Source organism: Corythoichthys intestinalis, chromosome 1, assembly GCF_030265065.1.
Source record: "Corythoichthys intestinalis isolate RoL2023-P3 chromosome 1, ASM3026506v1, whole genome shotgun sequence".
NCBI lineage: Eukaryota > Metazoa > Chordata > Actinopteri > Syngnathiformes > Syngnathidae > Corythoichthys > Corythoichthys intestinalis.
Genome location: NC_080395.1, coordinates 81,217,389 through 81,240,924, shown reverse-complemented (window position 1 = coordinate 81,240,924; position 23,536 = coordinate 81,217,389). Strand labels below are relative to the sequence as shown.

The 23,536-nt window shown below is 40.6% G+C and overlaps 2 protein-coding genes across 6 annotated transcripts in view; one reads left to right on the top strand and one right to left on the bottom strand.

Annotated features, from left to right (window-relative positions):
• The window catches only part of LOC130919347 (protein-cysteine N-palmitoyltransferase HHAT-like), a 359,144-nt gene that overhangs the window by 4,478 nt on the left and 331,130 nt on the right, over positions 1 to 23,536 (top strand). Inside the window, exons 2-6 of one of the 4 annotated variants that reach the window (XR_009063953.1) lie at positions 20,491 to 20,516; positions 20,631 to 20,670; positions 20,750 to 20,852; positions 20,927 to 20,999; positions 21,248 to 22,017. The exons of the other annotated variants lie outside the window; for them this stretch is intronic. The gene's annotated coding sequence lies outside the window, so the exon portion shown is untranslated. Of the gene's footprint in view, positions 1 to 20,490; positions 20,517 to 20,630; positions 20,671 to 20,749; positions 20,853 to 20,926; positions 21,000 to 21,247; positions 22,018 to 23,536 lie in introns of those variants that run through there. 4 annotated transcript variants of the gene reach the window in all.
• The window catches only part of LOC130919388 (protein-cysteine N-palmitoyltransferase HHAT-like), a 473,408-nt gene that overhangs the window by 443,058 nt on the left and 6,814 nt on the right, over positions 1 to 23,536 (bottom strand). The window lies entirely within an intron of this gene.

Genomic DNA, 23,536 nt, shown 5'->3' with positions numbered 1-23,536 from the left:
TATGGATGCAAGAGGCTTTTTGGAGCAGTAAGGCATAAGGTATCTACTCCCCAAATTTCACCACTCTAAGTTGAAAAAACCCAATAGCAGAGGCCTTTTTTAAAACTTCTTTCTGTCGCCACTAGTTGGCACTGTAGAGTTGATGCAAATGACCCCTACAAGAACCTTCAGGGTATGACTCTGAACAAACACGTGAAGTTTGGCACAGATATGTTGTATATCTGCCGAGTTATGACTGGTCAAAATATTTGGCGAGACATTGTTGACGGTCATTTTCACTTCCGGTTTGGACCTCTCCGCTTCAACGAAACCTCAATATTTTTCATCAGGCACCTGAACACATGTCTTGAGGCTCCCCTGAAACAGGTTTGAGGTCAATAGATTTTTTTCCCTTGGAGGAGAAGCCCGTCTCGTAAAGAAGGCCATTTCCTGTTCCCACTAGGGGGCGCCAGGCCTAATGGGTAATATTTCAATGCAGTCGTGTTCAGGCTGGGATATCTCATATACATGCTAGAAATGAAAAAGATTGAACGTTGTATCACGGAGTTTTTAATCATTTTCTGAATTTGGTATTTTGCCCAAAAATGGCCGACTTTGGGACCACGCCCAGGTCAGACCCTTGAATGAAAACTCACCATTTTGAAAACTTAAGATCTCATATGTCTCCTGAATAGTCTGACCAATTTTGAAGACGATCCAACTATTTCCTTCAGCAACAAGGTCTCAAATGTAAATCGGTAAAATTTCACATTTGATCCAAAATTTCCGGCTTCCTGTTTGGTTTGGAATATGGGTGCAAGAGACTTTTTGGAGCAGTTTTGTACAATGTATTGACTCACCAAATTTCATTCTTCTACGTTGAAAAAACCTAATAGGAGAGGCCTTTTTGAAAGTTTCAAGGGGGCGCCACTGAGCCATTTTGGTAAATTTGTTCGTAGATTATCAAAATTTACACAAAGTTGCACATATGTGCAAATTCTGGTGAGTTTTCGTGCATGTTCAGGCCTCCAAATGTAAACTCCAACTGTGAACTGATAAAAATTTCACATTTGATCCAAAATACCCGATTTCCTGTTGGATTTGGAATATGGGTGCAAGAGGCTTTTTTGAGCAGTTAGGCATAAGGTATCTACTCCCCAAATTTCATCGCTCTACGTTGAAAACCTGAGAGTAGAGGCCTTTTTGAAAATTTTAAGGGTCAAGGGGGCGCCACTGAGCCATTTTTGGACATTTTTTCGTAATGTCGCAAGATTATCAAAATCCACGCAAAGCCACATGTATGTGCAAAATTTGGTGAGTTTTCGTGCATGTTCAGGCCTCCAAATGTAAACTCCTACTGTGAACCCATGAAAATTTCACATTCGATCAAAAATACCCGATTTCCTGTAGGATTTGGAATACAGGTGCAAGAGACTTTTTGGAGCAGTTTTGCATAAGGTATCTACTCCCCAAATTTCCTCACTCTATGTTGAAAAAACCCAATAGGAAAGGCCTTTTTTAAAACTTCTTTCTGTTGCCACTAGTTGGCACTGTAGAGTTGATGCAAATGACCCCTACAAGAACCTTCAGTGTATGACTCTCAACAAACACAGGAAGTTTGGCGCAGATATGTTGTATATCTGCTGAGTTATGACTGTTCAAAGTTTTTTGCGAGGCAAATTGTTGACGGTCATTTTCACTTTCCTGTTTGGACCCCTCCGCTTCAACGAAACCTCAATATTTTTAATCAGACACCTGAACACAGGTCTTAAGGCTCCCCTGATGCAGATTTGGGGTCAACAGATTTTTTTCCCTTGGAGGAGGAACCTGTCTCGTAAAAAAAGGCATTTCCTGTTCTCACTAGCGGGCGCTAGGCCTAATGGGTAATATTTCAATGCACTCGTGTTAAGGCTGGGATACCGCATATACATGGCAGATATGAAAAAGATTGAACGTTCTGTCAAGGAATTATTAACCATTTACTGAATTCGGTGTTTTGCCGAAAAAATGGCCGACTTTGGCACCACGCCCAGGTCAGACCCGTAAATGAAAACACACCATTTTAAAAACTTAAGATCTCATATGTCTCCTGAACAGTCTCACCAATTTTGAAGATGATCCAACTAACTCCCTCGGCGAAAAGGTCTCAAATGTGCACCCTGTAAATCGATAAAAATTTCATATTCGATCCAAAATAACCGATTTCCTTTTGGGTTTGGAATATGGGTGCCAATGCTTTTTTGAAGCGGTTTTAGACAAGGTATAGACTCCCCAAATTTCATTGCTCTACGCTGACAAACCCTAATGTTATAGGCCAATTTTAAAATTTCAAGGGGGCGCCACTGAGCCATTTTGTTACATTTTTTTGCAACGTTGTTAAATTATCGAAATTTACAATTTTCCGCACGTATGTGCAAATTTTGGTGACTTTTCGCGCATGTTCAGGCCTCCAAATTGGCCGTTTTCATTTGCCCTGAAAAAAATAAAATAAAATAAATAAATAATAATCCTTTGCAAAACAATAGGGCCTTCGCACGCCTAGTGCTCGGGCCCTAATAATCCTTTGCAAAACAATAGGGCCTTCGCACGCTTAGTGCTCGGGCCCTAATAATCCTTTGCAAAACAATAGGGCCTTCGCACGCCTAGTGCTCGGGCCCTAATAATCCTTTGCAAAACAATAGGGCCTTCGCACGCTTAGTGCTCGGGCCCTAATAATAACTAGGCCTGCAAGCAGGACTGAACGGGCCCTCGCAATCTTGCGCAACTCGGACGTCACGCAACTCGGACAGTGTGCAGGTCAGGGTGGTGGCAGATCGTCCTCTCTAATCATCCCATTAGAACCTCACATGCTCGAAAGTCGCCTCTTTAAATTCACACACCTAATAGATAAAAACCCCTATTGGAAAGAGTACTACAAAAAAGGAGGCGCTACTGAGCTGTGCAGCCAAGCCCTTATTCAAAACCAAAATGAATCTTCTACCTGGGCCAATTCGACCAAGTATGCCAAATTCTGTGGCTCTATAAGCTGCCTGAGTCTCTGAAAAAAAAAATTTCCTTTTAATGGCGAACAAAGGGTCATCACGGCAACAGAGACATGTGGACATGGGCCGTGAAATAAGTATTTCAAAAGGTCTTGAAACTACAATGACCAACCTGAAAAGAACTGGACATATATTAGAAAAAAATTAGTGACTTTCTATTGCCACTAGTTGGCGCTGTAGGGTTGATGCAAATGACCCCTACAGGACCCTTCAGAGTATGACTCAACAAGCACGAGATGTTTGGCGCAGATGTGTTGTAGAAGTTATGACTGTTCAAAACTTTTTGTGAGACGAAATGGGTTCAGTCATTTTTACTTCTCCTGTTGGACCCTTCTGCTTCACCCAAACCTCAGTATTTTTCATCAGGCACCTGAACACATGTCTTAAGGCTACCCTCTTGCAGGTTTGAGGTAAATAGGTTTTTTTCCCTTGGAGGAGGAGCCTGTCTCGTAAAGAAGCCCATTTCCTATTCCCACTAGGGGGCGCCAGGCCTAATGGGTAATATTTCAATGCAGTCGTGTTCAGGCTGGGATAGCTCATATACATGCTAGAAATGAAAAAGATTGAACGTTGTATCACGGAGTTTTTAATCATTTTCTGAATTTGGTATTTTGCCTAAAAATGGCCGACTTTGGGACCACGCCCAGGCCAGACCCTTGAATGAAAACACACCATTTTGAAAACTTCAGATTGCACATGTCTCCTGAATAGTCTGACCAATTTTGAAGACGATCCAACTTTATCCTTCAGCGACAAGGTCTCAAATGTAAATCGGTAAAATTTCGCATTTGACCCAAAATTTCCGGCTTCCTGTTGAGTTTGGAATATGGGTGAAAGAGACTTTTTGGAGCAGTTTTGCACAATGTATCGACTCACTAAATTTCATTGTTCTAGGTTGAAAAAACCTAATAGGAGAGGCCTTTTTGAAAATTTCAAGGGGGCGCCACTGAGCCATTTTGTTAAATTTTTTTGTAGATTCTAAACATTTACGCAAAGTTGCATGTATGTGCAAATTTTGGTGGGTTTTCGTGCATGTTCAAGCCTCCAAACGTTAACTCCAACTGTGAACCGATAAAATTTCATATACGATCCAAAATACCCGATTTCCTGTTGGATTTGGAATATGGGTGCAAGAGGCTTTTTTGATTAGTTAGGCATAAGGTATCTACTCCCCAAATTTCATTGCTCTACGTTGAAAACCTGAGAGGAGAGGCCTTTTTGAAAATTTTAAGGGTCAAGGGGGCGCCACTGAGCCATTTTTTGACATTTTTTCAAAACGACGCAAGATTATCGAAATTTACGCGAATCTGCACGTATGTGCAAATTTTGGTGAGTTTTCGTGCATGTTCAGGCCTCCAAATGTAAACTGTACTACAAATGGATAAAAATTTCACATTCGATCCAAAATACCCGATTTTCTGTTGGATTTGGAAAATGGGTGCAAGAGACTTTTTGGAGCAGTTTTGCATAAGGTATGGACTCCCCAAATTTCATTGCTCTACGTTGAAAAAAACCAATAGGAAAGGCCTTTTTTAAAACTCCTTTCTGTCGCCACTAGTTGGCACTGTAGAGTTGAAGCAAATGACCCCTATAAGACCCTTCAGGGTATGACTCTTAACAAGCACGGGAAGTTTGGCGAAGATATGTTGTATATCTGCTGAGTTATGACTGTTCAAAGTGTTTTGCGAGACAAATTGTTGACCGTCATTTTCACTTTCCTTTTTGGACCCCTCCGCTTCAACGAAACCTCAATATTTTTTATCAGGCACCTGAACACAGGTCTTAAGGCTCCCCTGATGCAGGTTTGAGGTCAACAGATTTTTTTCCCTTGGAGGAGGAACCTGTCTCGTAAAAAAAGGCATTTCCTGTTCCCACTAGGGGGCGCTAGGCCTAATGGGTAATATTTCAATGCACTCGTGTTAAGAGTGGGATACCGCACATACATGCCAGATATGAAAAAGATTGAACGTTGTGTCAAGGAACTATTAGTCATTTACTGAATTTGTCATTTTACCGAAAAAATGGCCGACTTTGGCACCACGCCCAGGTCAGACCCGTGAATGAAAACGCACCATTTTAAAAACTTAAGATCTCATATGTCTCCTGAACAGTCTCACCAAATTTGAAGATGATCCAACTAACTCCCTCGACGAAAAGGTCTGAAATGTGCACCCTGTAAATCGATAAAAATTTCATATTCAATCCAAAATAACCGATTTCCTGTTGGGTTTGGAATATGGGTGTAAATGCTTTTTTGGAGTGGTTTTGGACAAGGTAAAGACTCCCCAAATTTCGTCGCTCTACGCTAACAAACCCTAATGTTATAGGCCAAATTAAAAATTTCAAGGGGGCGCCACTGAGCCATTTTATAACATTTTTTTTCAACGTTGCAAAATTATCAAAATTTACAATTTTCCGCGCGTATGTGCAAATTTTGGTGACTTTTCGTGCATGTTCAGGCCTCCAAATTGGCCGTTTTCATTTGCCCTGAAAAAAAAATAAAATAAAATAAAAAAATAATCCTTTGCAAAACAATAGGGCCTTCGCACGCCTAGTGCTCGGGCCTCCTTTGCAAAACAATAGGGCCTTCGCACGTCTAGTGCTCGGGCCCTAATTAACGAGAAAGGCTCCTGCTTCTCGGGAACAAAAATCAATTGCCCTCAAACCTGAATCAGGGGAGCCTTAGGACATGTGTTCAGGTGCCTGATGAACAATTTTGTTTCGTTAAAGCAGAGGGGTCCAATAGGAAAGTCATAATGACCGTCACCATTATGTCTCGTCACTAATTCTGAACATTCAGACATGCAATGTATCTGCATGGATATCTGTCTGTTGTCGACTGCCACCGCCCCGACCTGCGTGCCGTCCCACTTTGCCTGAGCTCCGAGTTGCGCCATAACGTGAGGGCCCGTTCAGTCCTGCTTGCAGGGCTAGTTATTAGGGCCCGAGCACTAAGCGTGCGAAGGCCCTATTGTTTTGCAAAGGATTTTTTTTTTTTTTTCAGGGCAAATGAAAACGGCCAATTTGGAGGCCTGAACATGCACGAAAAGTCACCAAAATTTGCACATACGTGCGGAAAATTGTAAATTTCGATAATTTTGCAACGTTGCAAAAAAATATAACAAAATGGCTCAGTGGCGCCCCCTTGAAATTTTAAAATTGGCCTATAACATTAGGGTCTGTCAGTGTAGAGCAATGAAATTTGGGGGGTCTATACCTTGTCCAAAACCGCTCCAAAAAAGCATTTACACCCATATTCCAAACCCAACAGGAAATCGGTTATTTTGGATCAAATATGAAATTTTTATCGATTTACAGGGTGCACATTTGAGACTTTTTCGCCGAGGGAGTTAGTTGGATCATCTTTAAAATTGGTGAGACTGTTCAGGAGACATATGAAATCTTAAGTTTTGAAAATGGTGCGTTTTCATTCACGGGTCTGACCTGGGCGTGGTGCCAAAGTCGGCCATTTTTTCGGCAAAACTACAAATTCAGTAAATGACTAATAGTTCCTTGACACAACGTTCAATCTTTTTCATATTTGGCATGTATGTGTGGTATCCCACCCTTAACACGAGTGCATTGAAATATTACCCATTAGGCCTAGCGCCCCCTAGTGAGAACAGGAAATGCCTTTTTTTACGAGACAGTTTCCTCCTCCAAGGGAAAAAAATCTGTTGACCTCAAACCTGCATCAGGGGAGCCTTAAGACCTGTGTTCAGGTGCCTGATGAAAAATATTGAGGTTTCGTTGAAGCGGAGGGGTGCAATTAGGAAAGTGAAAATGACCGTCAACAATTTGCCTCGCAAAAAACTTTGAACAGTCATAACTCAGCAGATATACAACATATCTGCGCCAAACTTCCCGTGCTTGTTGAGAGTCATACCCTGAAGGGTCTTGTAGGGGTCATTTGCATCAACTCTACAGTGCCAACTAGTGGCGACAGAAAGGAGTTTTAAAAAAGGCCTTTCCTATTGGGTTTTTTCAACGTAGAGCAATGAAATTTGGGGAGTCCATACCTTATGCAAAACTGCTCCAAAAAGTCTCTTGCACCCATTTTCCAAATCCAGCATAAAATCAGGTATTTTGGATCAAATGTGAAATTTTTAGCCATTTGTAGTATAGTTTACATTTGGAGGCCTGAACAGGCACGAAAACTCACTAAATTTTGCACATACATGCGGCTTTGCGTGGATTTTGATAATCTTGCGACGTTACAAAAAAATGGAACAAAATGGCTCAGTGGCGCCCCCTTGAATTTTTCAAAAAGGCGTTTCCTATTAGGGTTTTTTAACGTAGAGCAATGAAATTTGGGGAGTCAATACCTTGTGCAAAACTGCTCCTAAAAGTCTCTTGAACCCATATTCCAAAACCAACAGGAAATTGGGTATTTTGGATCAAATGTGAAATTTTTATCAATTGACAGGGTGCACATTTGAGACCTTGTCACAGAAGGAATTGGTTGGATCATCTTCAAAATTGGTGAGACTATTCAGGAGACATAGGAGATCTAAAATTTTCAAAATGGTGCGTTTTCATTCATGGGTTTGACCTGGGCGTGGTGCCAAAGTCGGCCATTTTTTGGGCAAAATGACAAATTCAGTAAAGGACTGATAGCACCTTGAAACAACGTTCAATCTTTTTCATATCTGGCATGTATGTGTGGGATCCCACCCTCAACACGAGTGCATTGAACTATTACCCATTAGGCCTAGTGGGAACAGGAAATGCCTTTTTTTACGAAACAGGCTCCTCCTCCAAGGAAAACAAATCTATTCATCTGAAACTTTCATCGGGGGAGCCATAAGACATGTGTTCAGGTGCCTGATGAAAAATGCTGAGGTTTGGTTGAAGCAGAAGGTCCAACAGGAGAAGTGAACATGACTGAAGCCATTTCGTCTCACCACGTTTTGAACAGTCATAACTTGGAAGATCTAGAACATATCTGCGCCAAACATCTCGTGCTTGTTGAGTCATACTCTAAAGGGTACTGTAGGGGTCATTTGCATCAACCCTACAGCGCCAACTAGTGGCAATAGAAAGTCACTCGTTTTTCCAATACATGTCCAGTTCTTTTCAGGTTGGTCATTGTAGTTTCAAGACCTTTTGAAATACTTATTTACGGACCATGTCCACATGTCTCTGTCTGTTGCCGTGACGACCCTTTGTTCGCCATTAAAAGTAAAGAGGCGACATTCGAGCATGTTAGGTTCCAATGAGATGATTAGAGAGGAGGATCTGCCACCAACCTGACCTGCACACTGTCCGAGTTGCGTGACGTCCGACTTGCGCTAGATTGCGAGGGCCCGTTCAGTCCTGCTTGCAGGCCTAGTCATTATTCTTTTTTCAGGGCAAATGAAAATGGCCAATTTGGAGGCCTGAACATGCACGAAAAGTCACCAAAATTTGCACATACGTGCAGATTCGCATAAATTTCGATAATCTTGCGTCGTTTTGAAAAAATGTCAAAAAATGGATCAGTGGCGCCCCCTTGACCCTTAAAATTTTCAAAAAGGCCTCTCCTCTCAGGTTTTCAACGTAGAGCAATGAAATTTGGGGAGTAGATACCTTATGCCTGACTGCTCAAAAAAGCCTCGGCACCTATATTCCAAATCCAACAGGAAATCTGGTATTTTGGATCGAATGTCAAATTTTTTCGGTTCACAGTTGGAGTTCATATTTGGAGGCTTGAACATGCACGAAAACTCACCAAAATTTGCACATATGTTCAACTTTGTGTAAATTTTGATAATCTATGAAAAAAAATAACAAAAAGGCTCAGTGGCGCCCCCTTGAAATTTTCAAAAAGGCCTCTCCTAATAGGTTTTTTCAACGTAGAACGATGAAATTTGGTGAGTCAATACATTGTGTAAAACTGCTCCAAAAAGTCTCTTGCACCTATATTCCAAATCCAACAGGAAGTCGGAAATTTTGGATCAAATGTGAAATTTTATCGATTTACATTTGAGACCTTGTCGCCGAAGGGAATAGTTGGATTGTCTTCAAAATTGGTCAGACTGTTCAGGACACATATGAGATCTTAAGTTTTCAAAATGGTGAGTTTTCATCTAAGGGTCTGGCCTGGGCGTGGTCCCAAAGTTGGCCATTTTTGGGCAAAACACCAAATTCAGAAAATGATTAAAAACTCCGTGATACAACGTTCAATCTTTTTCATTTCTAGCAAGTATATGAGATATCCCAGCTTGAACACGACTGCATTGAAATATTACCCATTAGGCCTGGCGCCCCCTAGTGGGAACAGGAAATGGCCTTTACGAGACAGGCTCCTCCTCCAAGGGAAAAAAAATCTATTGACCTCAAACCTGTTTCAGGGGAGCCTCAAGACATGTGTTCAGGTGCCTAATGAAAAATATTGAGGTTTCGTAGAAGCGGAGAGGTCCAAACTGGAAGTGAAAATGACCGTCAACAATTTGTCTCGCCAAAAACTTTGAACAGTCATACCTCGGTAGATATACAACATATCTGCGCCAAACTTCCTGTGTTTGTTGAGAGTCCTACCCTGAAGGTTCGTGTAGGGGTCATTTGCATCAACGCTACAGTGCCAACTAGTGGCGACAAAAAGAAGTTTTAAAAAAAGGCCTTTCCTATTGGGTTTTTCAACATAGAGCTCGGAAATTTGGGGAGTACATACCTTATGCAAAACTTGCTCCAAAAAGTCTCTTGCACCCGTATTCCAAATCCAACAGGAAATCGGGTATTTTGGATCGAATGTGAAATTTTCATGGGTTCACAGTAGGAGTTTACATTTGGAGGCTTGAATATGCACAAAAACTCACCAAAATTTGCACATACATGCGGCTTTGAATAACGTTCGATAATCTTGCAATGTTACGAAAAAATGTAACAAAATGGCTCAGTGGCGCCCCCTTGGATTTTTCTAAAAGGCCTCTCCATTTAGGTTTTTTCAACGTAGAGTGATGAAATTCGGTGAGTCAAAACCTTGTGCAAAACTGCTCCAAAAAGTCTCTTGCACACACATTCCAAATCCAACAGGAAATCGGGTATTTTGGATTGAATGGGAAATTTTTTATCGATTTACCGTGTGCACATTTGAGACCTTGGCACGGAGGGGATTAGTTTGATCATCCTCAAAATTGGCGAGACTGTTCATAAGACATATGAAATCTTAATTTATCAAAATGGTGTATTTTCATTCACGGGCCTGACCTAGGCGAGGTGCCAAAGTTGTCCATTTTTTCGGCTAAACGCCAAATTCGGATAATGACTGATAACTCCCTCATACAACGTTCAATCTCTTTTAAATGTGTGTGAGGTATCCCAGCCTGAACAGGACTGGATTGAAATATTACCAATTGTGCCTGGCACCTCCTAGTGGGAACAGGAAATGCACTTTTTTACGGGACACACTCCTCCTCTAAGGGGAAAAAAAAAATCAATCAACCTCAAACCTGCATAAGGGAAGCCTTAAGACGTGTTGAGATGGCTGATGAAAATTATTGAGGTTTGGGTAAAGCAGAAGGGTCCAAAACGAAAGTGATTATGACTGTCATCATTTTCTCTCTCCACATATTTCGAAGAGTCATAACTTGGGAGATGCAGAGGGGGGCTGTCTGCCACCACCTCGACCTGCATGCCGTCCGAGTTTGCGTGGCGTCCGAGTTGCGCCAAACTGCGAGGGCCCGTTCAGTCCTGCTTGCAGGCCTAGTTTTTTTTTTTTTTCATGGCAAATGAAAATGGCCAATTTGAAGGCCTGAACATGCTCAAAAACTCACCAAAATATGCACATACATGCGGCTTCGCATAAATTTCGATAATTTAGCAACGTTAAAAAAAATATCAAGAAATGGCTCAGTGGCGCCCCCTTGAAATTTTAAAAATGCCCTTTGCTTTGATGTTTTTCAACGTAGAGCGATGAAATTTGGGGAGTGGATACGTTGTCCAGAACCGCTTCAAAAAGTCTCTAGCACCCATTTTCAAAACCCAACAGGAAATTGGATATTTTGGATTGAATGTTGAAAAACATGGCATTTTCGTCGAAAACCAGCATGCACGTTTCAGACCATTGCGCGGAGCCAGTACGTTGGATCTTCCTCAAAATTGGTGTAAGTGTTCATGAGACGTATGAGATATTAATTTGTGAAAATGGTGAGTTTCCGTTCACGGGCCTTACCTGGGCGGGTTACCAAATTCGGGTGTTTTTTTGGCAACGCGCCAATTTCAGTAAATGACTAATAACTTCCTGATACAAGGTGCAATCTTTTTCATATTTGGCATGCGTGTAAGGTGTCTGAACCTGAACACGACTGCATTGAAATATTACCCATTAAGCCTGGCGCCCCCTACTGGGAACAGGAAACTGCCTTTTTTACGAGAAAGGCTTCTCCTTGGGGAAAAAAATCAATTGCACTCAAACCTGCATCAGGGGAGCCTTAAGACATGTGTTCAGGTATCTGATGAAAAATATTGAGTTTTCGTTGAAGCGGCGGGGTCCAAACAGGAAAGTAAAAAGACCCTTGGCATTTGTCTCAAAATGGCCAATTTCAAGGTCTGAACATGCTCGAAAACTCACCAAAATGTGCACATACATGCGGTTTCATGTAAATTTCATGGATTTAGCAACATTGCCAAAAGATGTAATAAAATGGCTCAGTGGCGCCCCCTTCAATTTTTAAAAAAGGCCTTTCCTATTACTTTTTTTCGATGTAGAGTGGTGAAATTTGGGGAGTGGATATGTTGTGCAAAACTGCTCCAAAAAGTCTCTTGCACCAATATTCCAAACCCAACAGGAAATCGGGTATTATGGATTGAATCTTGCAGAACATGGCATTTTAGTCAAAAACCAGCATGCACGTTTGACACCATTACGCCGAGGCAGTAAGTTGAATGCTCCTCAAAATTGGTCAGACTGTTCATGACACATATGAGATGTTAAGTTATCAAAATGGTGACATTTCATTCACGGGCCTGACCTGGGCAGGGGAGCAAATTCCGTTTTTTTTTTTTTGACAACACGCCAATTCAGTAAATGACTAATAACTTCCTGATTGAAGGTACAATCTTTTTCATATCTGCCATGCATGCGAGGTATTTCAGCCTCAACATGACCTTAGTGAAATATTACCCATTACGCCTGGCGCCTCCTAGTGGGAACAGGAAACACCCTTTTAATTAACGAGATAGGCTCCAGCTTCTCGGGGACAAAAATCAATTTACCTCAAACCTGAATCAGGGGAGCCTTAAGACATGTGTTCAGGTGCCTGATGAACTATTTTGTTTCGTTAAAGCAGAGGGGTCCAATAGGAAAGTCATAATGACCGCCGCCATTTTCTCTCGCCACTAATTCTAAACATTCAGACATGCAACATATCTGCCTGGATATCTGTCTGTTGTCGACTGCCACCGCCCCGACCTGCGTGCCGTCCCACTTTGCCTGAGCTCTGAGTTGCGCCATACCGCAAGGGCCCGTTCAGTCCTGCTTGCAGGGCTAGTTAACATTGTTTTGTTTGTAACAGAAAAGACAACCCACATCAATTTGCCTGAATTAAAAAAAAAAAAAAGACACATCCAAACTGTAAAAATACACTCAAGGTACATTTTTGACCATTTGATACTGAAAAATAAAATCAGTAAATAATAACAAAAAAGTTGACCAAAAAAAAAATACTGAATAGAAGAAGAAAAAAAAAGTCCTTGGACAGAAGGACAGTTTTTATTTTTGCTGCTCACAGTATCACCTCCAGTGTGCAATGATGTGGGGTTATTTTGCACTGAGCATGCTAACAGTGCTCACTGGTTTACTGATATAACACTGACAAAAGCTGATTGTTGGCAATATTCGGCACGTTTTCGCTGAAAAACAACCAAGTGGCTTCATATCGCTTATGTGTGCTCTTGCTTACTTGAAAAATACTGCGCACACTTTGAAAATGAGAGAGCCACTGCTACCCACTGAGTGGATGTGCAAGTACACTTTATTCTAGTACGGCAAAAAAAAAAAAAAACATGTTCCCTGAGATCACATGCGCCACCCCTGGCATCGCTCTGCGCCCCTCTGGGGGGGGCGCGCCCCACTATTTGAGAAGTACTGCATTAACTTGACGGTCTGAACGGGACAAGTCGCATAGAAGTGGACCATTTCAAATCCGATCTGAGTCACTTTCGTATGTGGTTCAAATCCGATCTGGGCCACATTTTTTCATAACGTGACTGGCGGTCTGAACTGTCATTACTCCCAAATCGGAATTCATGCGGCAATTACGTCAGCAAGAGCAACCAGCAGGGAGGACGGCAGCCATGTAGGCATTAGCGCCTAGCTTGAACTCCGCTTTTAAGCACGAAGCGGGCTTGACCACAGTCACAAAAAAATTGAAGAAAAGAATGAGCCTTACAATTTTCGATTTTCATTCTTTGCGCCGAAGGAGCAATATTTCATTTCATCAGACATAGCCGAGTCGGGGCAAACTGACGCACGCACGTCATTTCATGCACACACGTCAAGGCTCATGCGTGTGCGTGAATGCGTTCTATCAGTCCATATAAACTTTGAATATAAGACTAAACGGGGATTATTAATGTACCTTATTTGTGTCCTCTTTTTAGAAATCAACATATGATCACTCTGGAATAACATACAACTAGCATGTGTAATTTTTTTTATGCTTCTGCGCATGCGGGTCTCTTTGCTGAGCACATCTCGGACTGCGAATTAGTGCACATGCGTGATACTTCAACGGGCTAAATGGACAAAGGCAGTCTGAACGGGCAAACCTTAAATGACAAAAAATCGGATTTGTGCATTAATGCACGAATCCGGTGGAAATTTTTTTTGTCATATCAGTTTTTTGGGCGTGCCCATTCAAACTGCCTTCGTCCATTGAGGCCGTTCAAGTTCAACTTCCCCAAGCCGTGTTCACTGCAAGCTAGGTGCTAATAACGCACAGCTGCACCGCTACCGTAGAGTCTCTCTCGCTATTTGATGCCGTAATTGCTGCATGAAATCCGATTTGGGAGAGTGGACAGTACAGACCGCTGCGACAGTCTGGAAAAGTGTGGCCCAAATTGGATTTGAACCACATACGAAAGTGACCCAGATCGGATTTGAAATGGTCCACTTCTATGCGACTTGTCACGTTCAGACCGTCAAGTTAAACCAGTACTTCTCAAATAGTTTTCAGAGTGCGCGCAGTATTTTTGAACTAAGGAAGAGCACTCAGCACACACAGAGTGACAACAGATATGAAGAGCAGTGTGCCACCGCCGTTTTCGAAAGCCGTTTCCGACCGGACTCACTCAAGCAGCGACCCACTGTCTTGTCCGGTTCTCACGTCGCCGCCCGAGAAGTGCCATTTTCGGCTTGGGATCGTCACGACGACTGCCCTCACCTACGGTTCTACCTCGGCCGCCGTGAATGCGCTTTTTTCGTGCCGTTTGCCTTTTAGCTTTGACTTTTAATACAGTGGGTGATGATGAAAGACCACTGTTTACTGTGTCTAAAAATAATTATAGTAGACAGCAAGAAGCCAAATCAATTAAGAAGCCACTTAAAGACATTAGACCCCAATCTCATTGTTAAGCCGCTTGATTTTTTTCAGTGAAAACGTGCCAAATATTGCCAACAATCGTCCTGCTTTGTCAGTGTTATATCAGTAAGCCAGTGAGCATTGTTAGCATGCTAATTGCAAAATAACTCCACACCATTGCAAAGGAGGTAAATACTGTGAGCAGCAAAAATAAAAACTGTCCTGTCCAAGGACACTTTTTTCCCCCTTTTATTCAGATTTGTTTTTTCGGTCAAATTTTTTGGCACATTGTCCTCATGGGTGAATGTTTCTAATCAATTTTAATTTGGTATTATTTACTGATTTTATTACATTTTATTTTTCTGTAACAAATGCTCAAAAATGTACCTTGAGTGTATTTTTTAGTTTGGATATGAATTTCTTTTTTTTTAATTCAGGCAAATTGATGCACGTCAAGTCTTCTCTGTTACAAACAAAACAATGTAAATAAAGTTATACTTTATTATAAGTTGATCTATGTTACTTTTTTCTTTATTAGAAAAAAAGGAGACAATGTTAGGCAGATGCGTATTTATAATAGTAATTTCATAGACAAATGATACTATTTACAGTGGCGGCAGAGAGTTTGGGGGGGCGCGAAACATTTACGTCTTCCTTGGGGGGGCGTGACAGAAAATAATTGAGAAGCACTGAGTTAAACCCTTGTGGGAATAACGTCCCATTTTGGGACTTTTGTGTTTTAGCAAGATTTACATCAAAGAGAGAGCACATGAAAAAGCATCGCTGTAATGGTATCCAATTGTCCAAAAAATGTTAGTTCTTTTTCAAACATGTCAAAATGTCAAAATTATTATTGTCATAATTATATGTGGGAATACATTTTATTATCACGCACAGGAAAAACAGTACCTTTTTTGGACTCTATTTTCCCATAAACACCCATTAAAAATCCTAATTTTCCATGTTTTTTGATGCACTGTACCCATGTGTAAGATAAGCTTATTGTATGACACTTATTACGCCAGTCGTACAAGTATGCTCTCCTATAACTACTCCCAAGATATAACGCGAATGATAGTTAAACACTGTAACAATGCATAGTCACGCAGAGTGACTAATGTACAATGTAAACCACATTGTGTGGGAGTGTGTGTGTGTTCAAAACAAAGTTGCTATCTTCACTTAGAGGTGCGCTGCAAATCACAAACTGCCGTCACAATGACGCCTTGCAACTGATGTAATGCATGACTGTGTTGTGTAACCATAACAATGGCTCCCTAATAAAAAGACGGCAGAATGAGGAGCTCCGAGAGAGACTTCGGTGAGACTCTGATTTGGCACGTTGCGCTCTCTCCGACCTCTCCCCAAGCGGCCCTCTGGTAAAATCTCACTCTCCGTCTCCTGTCTCAGTCATTACGTCCTCTCTTGGGTCACTTTTAGGTTTAAGCCTAGTTTAGACCCAACACCCTGATGTGTTATAGTGCATTTCTGGCAATTACCCAATGCATCCCTTCACAGGCGGTAGAACTACATGTGAAAACTAATTTTTTTTTACTTGAGAGTCATAAACGCCATAATACACTAGATGCCGCAAAAGAGCTATTTATCATTTTTCGTTCGGCTGACGTATGTGCTGTGATATGACACCTAAGCCTGTCACAATATGCAATAATTCCATTTATCGCGCGGTATATAAAAATGAAGACGGTAATTTTCCTGCTGCGATTTATCGCCTCGCGTGCACGTGCGCTTGTAACGTGCGTGCGCGCATGACGCACGCGCTTGCGGCAGATGTGTGGCAGACGTGCTTGACAGCGTTGTTTAGAGTTCAGTTTCCTTGTGCCACTGTGTTTTATTGACTTCTGGGTATGTTCGTTTTATACATTTGAGTTTGAGTGACTGTCATTTAATGGATGGAGGCAGGGCCGAGTGCACTGTCGGCGCACAGCAATGAGCAAGCGGAATGAGGAAGCGGACGAACCAGTCTGCAAAATGTTTCTGGAGGTTTTTTCAACAAAGATGGCCAACAGAATAAATCTACTTGCTCATTTGAAACACTATCATCCTCTCCAGTTTTCACTGCTTAGTAAGAAAACTGCATCGCAACAAGCGGAGCCTCCTCGTCACGTTAATTGACAATTAGAGGTATTCGCTTGATGTGAGAAATACAGACGACACCGCGCAAAATAGCGTTCCCTCACGGAAAGTGAAGTCCGCTGCATTGCTGAAGAAATGAGACCGTTTTACCTCTGTTAAATGATATTTGATACCTTTGGGAGCCAAATTTTTGTTACTGCTACTTACTTAGTCTATTTTTCTCTGTTGTTGTTGAAGTGCAATTACTGTTACTGCAACTTTATACCTATGTGCCTAAATTCTTCAGTTATTAAGTGCAATTTTATTTTTTCTTGAAGAAAGACATTTATTATGTGTTTCTGTGCGGTATTAATATTGTTGTCTTTTACTTGAAAGAGGCATGGTCTATTGTTTTTAGTTGTGATTTCTTAAAAGGTATTTTTTAATTTAAAAGTAAACATTTATTGTGTTTAAATGGGTGCGCTTGATCTATTAATATATACTGTATTCTCACTGTGTTATTGTAAATCGGTTAAAAAGGAATGGGACTTGATAAGCATATGCTTCTCTCGTCAGCCCTTGTCTTTTCTTCGTTTTTTTCGGGTTGCTCATATCACATCTTGCAACTGTCAATGATACCGATGATGACGACAGTAAATAAATAAATAAAAGCTCCAAAAAAAAAACAAACAAAAAAAAATTTTTTTTTGGGGGGGGGGGCGCAATAATATCGCATATCGCAATAATTTATGAGATAATTTATCGCCCACTAAAATTTGTTATCGCGACAGGCCTAATGACACCATTCTGATACCAAAGCAAGCAGGCCTGCTGGCGTGTGTAAACGCAATACCAGTGACGTGCACGTGAGTACGACTATGTGATGAGTGTGTGTGCGCGCGCGCATGTATGCAAGAAAGATTAGACTATTAGGCTCGAGCATATGACGTGGCACTCGTGAGGTTTCCGCCCCTATCGCCATGTTGGAAGCAGGAAGTTCGGTGTCAGAACTCTGGGAAACACAAACAGTGAGGCATTTCGACTCAGGTCGCTCTTTAAAAATGATTGGTAATTATTGTTCGGTAAAGAATTGCAACAACCGATCGAATAGAAAGGAGAATGTACAGCTCGACGGAACCCCACTGAGTTTCTTCCGGATCCCTACATGGAGAAAAGACGAGGGAAAGCTCATATCTGAACTTCCCAAACGTCTAAGAATGGCATGGGTGGCCTCGATCAGAAGGAAGGGCATAACGTTTGATTCTCCAGTTACACACAGTTTGCTCTATGCACTTCCACTCTGGTAAGTTAATTTCGTTTGTCTACGCAAATTTCGGTAACTTTATGCCCTAAGTCGGCCTGTTGTTAGCTATAGCTACCGCTAAACAACTAGCATGCATACATGTGCATTGTCTTCATAAGACATAATTCCTGTCGTTTCTAAATGAAAAAGCTATAACATGTTGCCGTGAGATAGTGGCAAAGAATTTGTACACAGGCTACATTGTCTGCAACAAATCTGTTTTCTAAAACACAGCATTGAGTTGTCACTTAACTATCACAGCTCAGTACAGCACAAATTCAGATGTTCATGACAATGAAAGTGTAAACATACATTGCCTACTTTTGCAGGAACGATGGTGCTGCCGTTTGCTACGGTCATAATGTGCAGGTCCTGCACCGATCCGCAGCAAAAATGTTCGTTGCTTTGTAGCGATTTGTAGTTTCGGAATTGCTGATGAATGTAGTAACTTACACCAAACACTAAATACAGCATGATGTCAATTTCGCGTAGTGGTGGAAGCTTGTCGACATCTTTATTCCATTTGTGTTCGGCTTGCTCGTGAGGGTCAACATTGTTCACATCCTTAAGTTTGCTCACATATTTGTCCTTCGCCGTGGTAACAAGTTTGTCTCTGTATCAAACTGGCAAGTTTTCCTTACTTTTTTCCATCTTTGGCACTCGTAGTTGAATTGAATTTGCCGTTAGGTTTAAATGTCCCGTGATAGCAGACGTGCTTCCAATATGGCTGCGTTGTCGCAAATCTCGCATGATCCCGTGTTGCTGTGACGTAAACGCTCGAGCCTAATAGGTGTTTTACTAAGATAGCAATACTTACTATGTGTTTGTGTGTTGGTATGAACATATTCAGGGTGTCCGCGCATGCATGTGTGTCTACCCGAGCGTGAATGTGCACACGCACGCGTATCTCTTTGAATGATCAATCATGAATCTTTGAGCGTGCGCGCAACTTCAAAAGGCACATCAAAGCAGCAGTTTGGGAGATATCCTCAAGTATGGCTTTCGAAACTCATTTTGAGGATTGGGCACAAACCAAATGTCCCAGAGCCAAATTTCCAAATGTAATTACTAAAATATGACACAATTCAACATTTAGTGAAGTTTGGTTCACTTCTGCGCAGCGGTTTTGGAGATATCAACAATATTACATTTATCTTCCATATTGCACTTGTTTTCGCCTAAGGAGGTCAATATGGATTTCAAAATTCATTTTGAGGATTGCGCACAAACCAAATGTCCTAGAACCAATTTCCCAGTGTAATTACTAGAATATGACACAATTCAACATTTGGTGAGCTTTGGTTCACTTCTGCGCAGCGGTGTGGGAGATATCATCAAAATTAAGATTCTCTTCCAAAGTGCACTGATCTCGCGCTAAAGAGGTGAGCATGACTTTTGGAACTCATTTTGAGGATTGCGCACAAACCAAATGTCCTAGAACCAAATTTCCAAACGTAATTACTAGATTATGACACAATTCAACATTTGGTGAAGTTTGGTTCACTTCTGCGCAGCGGTTTTGGAGATATCATCAATATTACATTTTTCTTCCATATCGCACTTATTTCCGTCTAAGGAGGTATACATGGATTTCAAAAGTCATTTTGAGGTTTGCGCTCAAACCAAATGTCACAGAGCTAAATTTCCAAACGTTATTACTATAATATGACACAATTCACCATTTGATGAGCTTTGGTTCCATTCTGCGAAGCGGTTTGGGAGCTATCATTAAAAAAAAAAAAAAATTCCTACGTGTCCCAAAGAATTTGAAAATGCCATTATCAAAAAATGTTGTGTTCCAAAAAAAAAAAAAAAATGTTATGATTTATTAACATATTGAAGGCTCTAACTTGTCCATATTGAATAATCCAATTTAAATGTTTTTTTTTTATATTTATGCAGATGAGTTACTTTTACCCATAACACAATACTGCTTTTTATTGCTTTTATTGTCCATAGAGGGCATTAAAAATAAATAAAAATGTATGAATAGGTCTGATGCCACTGAACCAGTGCCATATATTTAGAGAGTCACGACACTCCCATAGGGATCCATTATACGATTTTACTTCCGGGTACTTCCGGGTTATGGAGCCTTGGATAGTTACAAACATCGCATTTGACATGGCGAACACCATTCATTTGAACGGCAGGCTGTCAAGTATATTCGGTGGTAAGTTGATTAAAAACCGACCTCATTTGAATTTTCAACTGTCTGTATTTTACCAGAGGTGCTTTATGATGTATATGTTGAGCTTTATTTGTATGTGCATGGCGTAATTATATATATATTTTGTCTTGGTTGACGAGGGATTCTCTCTTACTTTTAAAGCTGGCTACGCTAACTGGGAACGTATATTCGGAGGAAAGTTGATTAAAAACCGACTTCTTTTGAATTTTCAACCGTCTGTATTTTATTAGAGGTGCTTTATGATGTATATGTGGAGCTTTATTTGTATGTGCATGGCGTAATTATATATTTTGTCTTGGTTGACGAGTGATTCTTATTTTTAAAGCTGGCTATACTAACTGGGAATGTATCGCCTGTGATATATTGATTAAGTAATTATCTCTTTAAAATCTCTTTCAGAGGCCCTTTGTGACATACACTTATCTGTGAGTATTGGAAGACAACCGGCTTTTATGTGCTTGTTAGCGTGATTTTGTAAAGTTAATGCATGGCAACCTGTTTTCTTAATATTGAAATCTTTGATATTTCCTTCCTTTCAGCTTTGATGCACATGGATTGAATTCTTAATCGCAGCCTAATGTAAGTTGTCACAATTTTTTTTTTTCAGCTCATGGCATGAGGGAAGGTTACTGTGCAAACTCATAGCCTTTCTTTCCAGCTGCTCCACAACATTGGAGGATTCCATGAGGGAATCATTCGTTGCCAAACGGAACAGCTGCTCGACATCCTTTAAGAGAGTGAAGACCTCAATCCGATGGCCGGTATAATGCACCCGTTTTAAACTCTTTCATCTGCAGCAGGACGGCACTCTGACTCTCTGTGTTGGTATTGATAGGTGCTTCAACCAATGCACACTGGCATTGGTTGCAGAGTGAGAAGCTGATGTCCACTATGCATCCTGCCAGATGGTAAAGGACACATGACTCTGTCTTTGTGAATTCAGGTGGTGATACTTCTGTCAGCTGCTCAATACTCACAACATCAGAAGCACTGTAGCTACAGGTTCTGATGTCGAGGAAGTCTGCTAAGGGTTCTGAAGCGTCATCCATATTCTTCTTCATTTGAAAATTAATTTTTTTTTGTTTTTTAAGAGCTCTCTCTGCTCTCCTTCTCATTATTTTCTCCCTTGTAAGTTCCTTCATTAATTCTTCCACAGTTGCCATTTTGCCTGACAGCGTGGTCCCTGGCGCATCTGGGCCTAGTGTTGTGGCGCCACCGCTGGTTCCTGATTGGTCGGCACCCGGCTCATCCACCCCTGGATCACCTGGCCTGGATACGTCATTGTCATTGTGCTCACTTTCGCCCAACCTTACCACCTCAATTTCTCCCTGAATGTCTGTAACAATAACAAGGCATTCTTAATTTTATATGCAGTCAGTGTTTTTACATTTGCACCTATTGTCATCTCCAAAGTAAGGGTACACTACACTCCTAAAGGGAAAAAAAAAAAAATAACGGACATTACTGTTACATGAATCAAATCATCTGCCACAATCAGAAACTGCTATGGCATTGCCATGTGTCAACAGTCTGGTGATATCATGGAGTTGGTTCTGCTTTGCTGTTGTATCCACCAGAAATGTTTAGTTATAGGTGAAAATTAAATGCATAAATAAAGCTAAATTATGAAGTAACAAACAATGAAGTAGATCAAAATTTTGTGTGTAAATCCCAGGACAATTCCTGACCTCTTGTATTTGAAGCTGAATGTATTAATATGAAAAATGTAACTATCTTATTAGGAGTGTAGTTTATCCTTGAATTACTTGGCATGGGAAATGTTGTTGACAGCTGGTCTGTATCATACCCAAGTTTAACCTGGTGCAATATGTATGGTCTGTTTGAATTTTGGTTGGAGGCACACTCCTAAAGGGAAGTTTCCTCCTCTTTGGCTTCGAACGATGAATGAAAATGGTTGGGACAGCATCTGGCCTCAATTTTAATGTGTGCCCTACTTTGGTTGGCGTAAACTGGTCCTCGTCAAAGTGTTCCTGATGTTTGGTTCGCAAGATCAGTTTCCATTCTACTTAAAATTTAAAAAAATTTTTAAAAGTCATAATACCGTGACTTACATGACAGAGTTTATAGTTGTTGCTGGCCCCCTTCAATTTCAAGATTTTTACGGCTGACCATTGCCAGCCATCGTTTCTGCCGGTCTTTGTCCTTCGGGAAACCATACATTCGGTAGCCCTTTTCGGACCGAGTGGTGCATCCAAAAGCTGCACAACCAACCATCACGATCTCTAAAATGTTAGGTGTGAGCACTGAATCATGACACCAATTTTACCTAGTTAATAAAAATAAATATTACTGTAATATTAAATATTTTCTTTATCAAAGGGTAATACGTTATGTAATATATTACCACAGGTAAGTGTATCAAGAAAATCTGGGCATTCTCTGGAAAAACAGTATTCTAGTTGGGGGGGGGGGGATCCATCTTGCATTTCAATGTATAAGTTGATTTCCAATGCTATTGCTAACACAAACATGAAACTCCCTCCAAGACATGGGAACTTTCCCTTCTGTGTAACAGTTTACATAGTTTTCAGTTGTTGCCTTACCACTCCAAATGTAAAACTAGCATTTATAAACACTATAGTGCAATGACATAATCAAACAAGTACTTAAAATACGTGATTTTATCTATTTTTACCATAAATGGACCAATCACCGCTATCTGGTTCATGGAATACTATTACAGCGCTGCTTGTGTTTGTAACTATACACGCCTACATGAGGCACGTGACCACCCGCGGCGACATGAGAGAGTGTCGCAACTCTCTAAATATATGGCACTGCACTGAACATTTTGAGTGGTCGCATGTAAAAAAAAAAAAAAATTCAGAAATACAGATAATACACTTCAAACAAGGTCCTATTTGGAGCCTTTTTTCCTACGTGTCGCAAACAATTTGATAATGCCATTGTAAAAAAATGTGTTCCAAAAAAAGTTTTATCCTATTTTTATTGACATATTGAAGGCTCTAACTTGTCGATATTGAATATTCCAATTTGAATGTGTTTTATATATATAAATATATATATACAGGTATATGCAGATGACAGTTACTTTTGCTCTTAGCACAATATTGCTCTTATTGTCCATAGAGGGCATCAAAAATAAATAAACAAATAAAAACTATATAGGTATGGATAGGTCTGATGCCACTAACATTTTGAGTGGTCGTAAGTAAAAAAATATTCAGAAACGACTTTGATATTACAATTCAAAGCAACGTTCCAAAATGGAACGTTTTTTCCTATGTGCCGCAAAAAAAATTAAAATGTCCAAAAATGTTGCGTTCCAAACAAAATTTTGTTATGATTTATTAACATATCGAAGGCTCTAATTTGTCCATATTGAATATTCCAATTTGAATGTGTATTTTATATATATGTATGTATGTATATATATATATATATATATATATATATATATATA